This window comes from Triticum aestivum, chromosome 1D (assembly GCF_018294505.1).
Source record: "Triticum aestivum cultivar Chinese Spring chromosome 1D, IWGSC CS RefSeq v2.1, whole genome shotgun sequence".
In the NCBI taxonomy this organism is placed as follows: Eukaryota; Viridiplantae; Streptophyta; class Magnoliopsida; order Poales; family Poaceae; genus Triticum; species Triticum aestivum.
Window position 1 is genome coordinate 464,040,267 of NC_057796.1, and position 8,322 is coordinate 464,048,588.

Genomic DNA, 8,322 nt, shown 5'->3' on the forward strand with positions numbered 1-8,322 from the left:
AGATCCTTTTGATACAGAGCTGGTGATGATATCTGGTGGCGGGAGGTCCCATGGCTCTCGCCATTGGTGATGGACTGATATGTTGTCCTAAGACTCTCCCGCAGATCAAGAAGCGCCTAAGTAGCTCTGATCCTGAGATTACGCCTCGCGCACGACCCGTGGAGATCGCCATGGCGGTTAGTTATATGGACTCTCTCACCCTTCCTCTATTACATTATGTGTGCGTCCGTCGATGATTACATGATGCTAATGAGGAGTGCTGTGTTGCAGACTATTGTTGAGAAAGAGAGATTGAAGACGAAGGCGCTTGTGGAGGAGGCAAAAAGGGAGGCACAAAGGGAGGCGGAGGAGAAGCAGAGGGAGATGGAGGAGAAGACGGTTAAGCTGTTGGAGGAGGAGAGGAACCGGAACGACATCACTAACTGGGCCCTATACGAGCTCATCGTGGTACGTTTCTCGTGCATATTAATAAGCCCAATCATGCATGTAATGTTCGCATTACTATCTAATATGACTGACTCGTGAGAACCAAATGTGCAGACCATGTACGAGAAAAACGGTCAGGCCCCTCCGCCGATGCCCCAGATTGCTCCGGCGACCACGGTGAGTTTGATTTGAATGGTCGTTTCTTACTAATATTCACATTTCAGTTTGCGAACTTGCTAACGAGACATTATTGGAAATGATCTTTGGTGCAGCATGGCTCCCGACAAGCATTGACCACTCCTTCTGCCAATGCCGGAACCCCGACCGGTCCTTCACCTCCGTCTGGCACTGGCGCAGCCCCGAACATTCCTACACCTCCGTGATAACGGTATTTTCCTTCTTATTTAGCGTGTTTAGTACATTTATGACATAATTTAGCCTATTTAGTCCACAAATGACATAATAAGATGAAGAAAATCACGGAAAAGGAAGGAAAGAAGGAATAGGAAGAAAAGAAGAAGAAGAAGGAGAAGAAGAAGACTAGAAGAAGAAGATCTTCTTCTTCTTCTTCTTCTAGTCTTCTTCTTCTTCTCCTTCTTCTTCTTCTTCTTCTTCTAGTCTTCTTCTTCTTCTTCTCCTTCTCCTTCTCCTTCTTCTTCTTCTTCTCCAAAATGAAGTTAGCTCTAAGTTATATCAAAAATGGCATAATATGCTTAGTTAGGTCAAAAATGTCATAGTTAGCTAGGTAAGCTCAGAAATGGCATTTTACTTCTTATTTAGCCTATTTAGTCCATTTATCACATAATTTAGCCTATTTAGTCCACAAATGACATAATAAGATGAAGAAAATCAAGGAAGAGGAAGAAAAGAAGGAATAGGAAGAAAAGAAGAAGAAGAAGAAGCTTCTTCTTCTTCTTCTTCTTCTTCTAGTTTTCTTCTTCTTATCCAAAATGAAGTTAGCTCTAAGTTATATCTCATAATATGCTTAGTTAGGTAAAAAATGGCATAATTAGCTAGGTAAGCTCAAAAATGGCATTTTACTTCTTATGTAGCCTATTTAGTCCATTTATGGCATAATTTAGCCTATTTAGGCCACAAATGACATAATAAGATGAAGAAAATCTAGGAAGAGGAAGAAAAGAAGGAATAGGAAGAAAAGAAGAAGAACAAAAAGAAGAGAAGAAGAAGAAGAAGAATATGCTTCTCCTTCTTCTTCTTCTTCTTCTTCTTCTTCTCCAAAATGAAGTTAGCTCTAAGTTATATCAAAAATGGCATAATATGCTTAGTTCATTCAATAATGGCACAATTAGCTAGGTTAGCTCCATTTTACCTAAGTATGCTTACTTCTTCTTCTTCTTCATTTTCTTCTTCTTCTTCTGATTCTAGCTAGTCTTCTTCTTTTCTAAATTTCTTGTTTCCATTTTGCAGATTTAATTCACTATATGGAAGCTTGCATGGATGGAGTGCTTGTTTCCCTTATCTTTTTTCGTTTGTATCGATGAAAAACATGGAACTTGTTATATGGATGCATGGAACAATGTGTTGGATGAACATTGTGATATGTAATATGTATATATGGATGGAACTATGTTTATTATGTATATATGTATGTTGTGATGGAGATAGATATGTATATGTATATATGTGTGTTGGATACATCATATATGTGTATCTATGTGTGCCTGTGAACAATATATATATATATATATCTGTGTGTGAATTCCTGTGAAATTAAATGGATTCAAACAACAACAGGCACTAGTAGAAAAGAGGGCTTTGGTTCAGGCCGGGTCAGCCCATTAGTCCCGGTTCAGTCCAGAACCGGGACCCATGGGGGCACTGGTACCGGTTCGTGAGGCCAGGGGTCTGCCGGGCCTCGTGGGGGCATTGGTCCCGGTTCGTCTGGCCCCTTTAGTCCCGGTTGGTGGGACGAACCGGGACCAATTGGCCTCGCTCCTGGCCCACCACCATTGGTCCCGGTTGGTGGCTTGAACCGGGACCACGGGCTGCCCTTTAGTCCCGGTTCATACCGCGAACCGGGACTAATGAGGTGCCTATATATACCCCTCGCCCGCGAGCAGAGCACTCCAGTGCTCTGTTTTTCTCTGGCCGGTGAGGGGAGGGCTTTGTGGTGCTCTACCTCACCTCCTATGCACATGAGGTGTTCGATGAAATGCCCGAGCCACACTAGTTAAGCTTTCTCATCCCGAAGCTCGACCTCAAAGCTCCATTTTCCTTGAGATTTGTCTAGGTTTAGCGGCCCGTCACGTCCCATTCCCGTCTTCACCGCCGTCGATCGCCCGTGCCGATCTCGTCGCCGGCACCACCGTAGTGAGCCTCTTGTTCTTATCTTCTTTCTGAAAGAAAAAAATTCTTACTTTAGATAGATACTTGTCTAATTTTCTTACTATTTTATTGCTTGTTATTATATAGTGCGATGGTTTTGGTATCCACCCCCGTTGGCCCTCGTCCTGTCTATGATTCGGATGTGGTATATATTATCTTTATAACTATTGGTTCATTTATTGTTTATGAAAATTATGCCGACCAACGTGACATAGATTTTATTTATCTAGGAGGTATGTGAACCGGAAATTCCAACCGACCCTATTGTCGAGAGGTTAAATTTAGTTGAAGAAGAAAACAATTTCGTGAAGGAAAAAATAAAAAAAATTGAGGAGGAGAAGATGATATTGGAGTTGCATGTTGCGGATGTCGTCGATGATCACAAGATCAAGATGGATGCAATGCGCTTGAAGATTAGAAAGATTAGAAAATATGCCATTCATACCGAGGCTTGGTATCATTATGCCGTTGGATCAATTGTTACCTTGGTTGCGATTATGATCGCATTTGTTCTCGCATTGAAATGTTTTACATAGTTTCAATGTATGGTTTAATTAATTAGATGCTCTGGAGAGCTATATGTTGTTAGATGAGAACTATGTATGTACTTTGGTTTTAATGTGATGGTGAACTTCTATTAATTTGGTCACTTAATTATCTATTCATGATGTTCTGTAATGGTTCTTGACACACTTAATTATATATAATGCACGCAGATGAACCGGCAATGGATGTACGATGACAGACACACCTCCGAGTACATTAAGGGCGTGCATGATTTTCTCGAAGTGGCTGAAGCAAACAAGCAGAATGGTTTTATGTGTTGTCCATGCCCTAAATGTGGGAATACGAAGTCTTACTCTGACCGGAAAATCCTTCACACCCACCTGCTTTACAAGGGCTTCATGCCACACTATAATATTTGGACGAGGCACGGAGAAATAGGGGTTATGATGGAAGACGTCGAAGAGGAAGAGGACGATGACAACTATGTGCCCCCTGAATACGGTGATGCTGCAACGGGGGAAGCTGCTGAAGATCAAGAGGAACCAGACGTGTGCCCAATGATGCTGCAACGGGGGAAGCTGCTGAAGATCAAGAGGAACCAGTGCCCGATGATGATCATCTCCGCCGGGTCATTGTCGATGCAAGGACGCAATGCGAAAGTCAAAAGGAGAAGCTGAAGTCCGATCGCATGTTAGAGGATCACAAAAAAGGGTTGTACCCCAATTGCGAAGATGGCAACACAAAGCTCGGTACCGTACTGGAATTGCTGCAGTGGAAGGCAGAGAATGCTGTGCCTAACAAAGGATTTGAGAAGCTATTGAAAATATTGAAGAAGAAGCTTCCAAAGGATGCCCGACAGTACATACGCAGCAAAGAAGGTCGTATGCCCTCTAGGATTGGAGGTGCACAAGATACATGCATGCCCTAATGACTGCATCCTCTACCGCGGTGCATACAAGGATCTGAACGCATGCCCGGTATGCGGTGCATTGCGGTATAAGATCAGACAAGATGACCCTGGTGATGTTGACGGCGAGCCCCCCAGGAAGAGGGTTCCTGCGAAGGTGATGTGGTATGCTCCTATAATACCACGGTTGAAACGTCTATTCAGAAATGAAGAGCATGCCAAGTTGATGCGATGGCACATGGAGGACCGTAAGAAAGACGGGAAGTTGAGAGCACCCGCTGATGGGTCGCAGTGGAGGAAAATCGAGAGAAAGTACCGGGCTGAGTTTGCAGGTGACCCAAGGAACGTATGGTTTGGTTTTAGCGCGGATGGCATTAATCCTTTCGGGGAGCAGAGCAGCAATCACAGCACCTGGCCAGTGACTCAATGTATGTAAAACCTTCCTCCTTGGATGTGCATGAAGCGGAAATTCATTATGATGCCATTTCTCATCCAAGGCCCTAAGCAACCCGACAACGACATTGATGTGTACCTAAGGCCATTAGTTGAAGAACTTTTGCAGGTATGGAATGGAAATGGTGTACGTGTGTGGGATGAGAACAAACATGAGGAATTTAACCTGCACGCGTTGCTGTTTGTAACCATCAACGATTGGCCCGCTCTGAGTAACCTTTCAGGAGAGACAAACAAGGGATACCACACATGAACGCACTGTTTAGCTGACACCGAAAGTATATACCTGGACAAATGCAGGAAGAATGTGTACCTGGGCCATCGTCGATTTCTTCCGACCAACCATCAATGTCGAAAGAAAGGCAAGCATTTCAAAGGCGAGGCAGATCACCGGAAGAAGCCCGCCATGCGTACCCGTGATCACGTACTTGCTATAGTCAATGATTTACACGTAATCTTTGGAAAGGGTCCCGGCGGACTATCTGTTCCGGATGACGCTGAGGGACGCGCACCCATGTGGAAGAAGAAACCTATATTTTGGGACCTACCCTACTGGAAAGACCTAGAGGTCCGCTCTTCAATCGACGTGATGCACGTGACGAAGAACCTTTGCGTGAACCTGCTAGGCTTCTTGGGCGTGTATGGGAAGACAAAAGATACACCGGAGGCATGGGAGGACCTGCAACGTTTGCACTAAAAAGACGGCACGCCTCCAAAGCAGTATGAAGGTCCTACCAGCTACGCTCTTACCAAAGAAGAGAAGGAAATCTTCTTTGAATGCCTGCTTAGTATGAAGGTCCTGTCTGGCTTCTCGTCGAACATAAAGGGAATAATAAATATGCCAGTGAAAAAGTTCCAAAACCTAAAGCCTCATGACTGACACGTGATTATGACACAACTGCTTTCGGTTGCATTGAGGGGGCTTCTACCGGAAAATGTCCGATTAGCCATTGTGAAGCTATGTGCAATCTCTCAGAAGGTGATCGATCAAGAAATCATACCAAGCCTAAGGAGTGATGTGGCGCAATGTCTTGTCAGTTTCGAGTTGGTGTTCCCGCCATCCTTCTTCAATATCATGACGCACGTCCTAGTTCATCTAGTCAACGAGATTGTCATTCTGGGCCCCGTATTTCTACACAATATGTTCCCCTTTGAGAGGTTCATGGGAGTCCTAAAGAAATATGTACGTAACCGCGCTAGGCCAGAAGGAAGCATCTCCATGGGCCATCAAATAGAGGATGTCATTGGGTTTTGTGTTGACTTCATTCCTGGCCTTAAGAAGATTGGTCTCCCTAAATCGCGGTATGAGGGGAGACTGACTGGAAAAGGCACGCTTGGAGGGGACTCAATAATATGCAGGGACGGGCATTCTTGTTCTCAAGCACACTACACAGTTCTATAGAACTCTACCTTGGTGACCCCGTATGTCGATGAGCACAAGAACAGTCTGCGGTCCAAACACCCGGAGCAGTGTGACGACTGGATTACATGTGAACACATCAGGACTTTCGGCAGTTGGTTGGAAACACGTCTCAGAGGTGACAACATTGTTTGTGATGAGCTGTACTCGTTGTCCAGGGGACCATCTTCGACTGTATTGACTTACAAAGGATACGAGATAAATGGGAATACATTTTACACGTTCGCCCAAGATCAAAAGAGCACCAACCAAAACAGCGGTGTCCGCTTTGATGTAGCAACCAAGAGGGGAAAGGACACATATTATGGTTACATAGTGGACATATCGGAACTTGACTACGGACATGATTTTAAGGTCCCTTTGTTTAAGTGCAAATGGGTCAATCTATCAGGAGGCGGGGTACAGGTAGACCCACAGTACGGAATGACAACAGTGGATCTGAACAATTTTGGGTACACAGACAAACCGTTCATCCTAGCCAATGATGTGGTGCAGGTTTTCTATGTGAAGGACATGTCTACCAAATCGAGAAAAGGAAAAGATAAGGAAGCGAACACATCATACAATGAGGCAAAGCGCCACATAGTTCTTTCAGAAAAAAGAGACAGCATGGGAGTGGAGGGCAAGACAGACATGCCCGAAGATTATGAAAAGTTTCATGAAATTCCTCCCTTCAAAGTCAAGGCTGACCCAAGCACCCTAATAAACGATGAAGATTATCCATGGTTACGGCGCAATAAGCAAAGGACACAAGCGAAGAAAAAGTGAAGTCTTTCTCTCCACAACTATTATGATGATGCCTTTGATCTAGAATATCACTGCAGTTACATGTGAAGAAATGAAATGCCTGTTGTAACAGACGAGTTTCCGTATGAAACCCTGATACCTCGAAACAGATTGTCCGTTTTGTACACGAAGTGCATTCAGTTTTTGCCGTAACACTCTCAACTTTTTTGCACATGCTATGTGGGTGAAATGATGATGCCATGCCAACTTTCAACCTTTTCACAGTTCATTTGAAATGCTTTTCAATTTCAGGGTCATATAGCTCAAAAAATCAGTAAAAGCATGAAAAATAACAAACGAAGTCAGAAAGGGTTGAAAATTGATGATGTGGCTTTGAATGGTGGATTTTGAACACACAAAAAGTCTGGAGTTCAAATAAGTTTAAAAAAATGAAATCCCTTTGTAACAGATGAGTTTTCGTCCGAAACCCTGATACCTCGAAACAGATAGTCCGTTTTGTACACGAAGTGCATCCAGTTTTTGCCGTAACCCTCTCAACTTTTTAGCACATGCTATGTGGGTGAAATGATGATGCCATGCCAACTTTCAACCTTTTCAGAGTTCATTTGGAATGCTTTTCAATTTCAGAGTGATTTAGCTCAAAGAATGAACTAATATAAAAAAGAATGAACTAGAATTTTTTTATGAAACTCTAATAGAAAAAATAATAAACTAAAAGAATGAACGAGAAAACTTTAATGAAACTCTAATAGAAAAAAGAATGAACTAGAAAACTTTAATGAAACTCTAATAGCTAAAGGAATCAACCAAAAAGGTTTTATAAACCTTTAGTATTATTGAAACTAAAATTATATAAAATTTATGCAACTAAAATTATCAAAGTATTTTCTGTTCAAAACATTAAAAGCAAAAAGAATTTTCATAAAATAAATAAATAAAGCAAAAAAGAAAAGAAAATAAATAAGTAGAAACAAAATAAAATAAATAAGGAGAAACAAAATAAAATAAATAAATAGAAACAAAACAAACTTTAATAAATAAGTAGAAACAAAATAAAATTTAATAAAGTAAAATAAATGAACTTTAATAAAATAAATAAAAATAGTAACAATAAGTATTTTGTTGTAAGTAGAAACAAAATAAATAAATAAAGCAACAAAAAAACAAAAACAAAGTGACACCTACTGGGCCACCACGGCTAGAATACGACTAGAAACCCAACCATGGGCCAGGATTCAAGCCCGCAGCAGGCCCAGTAGGCCCACATGCACATAGTCACAGATTAGGCCTGAAAGCCTGAAGTTGAGAGGAGCTCGAGAGGGTGGGCGCAGCAGTGCTTATAAACCACTCTTGAGCTCTCTCAACTAGTGAGGTGGGACTAAACTTTTGGCCGCAACGCGGGCATCACAAGGCCTTTGGTCCCGGTTGGTGGCACCAACCGGGACTAAAGGGGTGCATTGGTCCCGGTTCGTGCCACCAACCAGGACCAATGCCCCACTTTTAGTCCCGGTTGGTG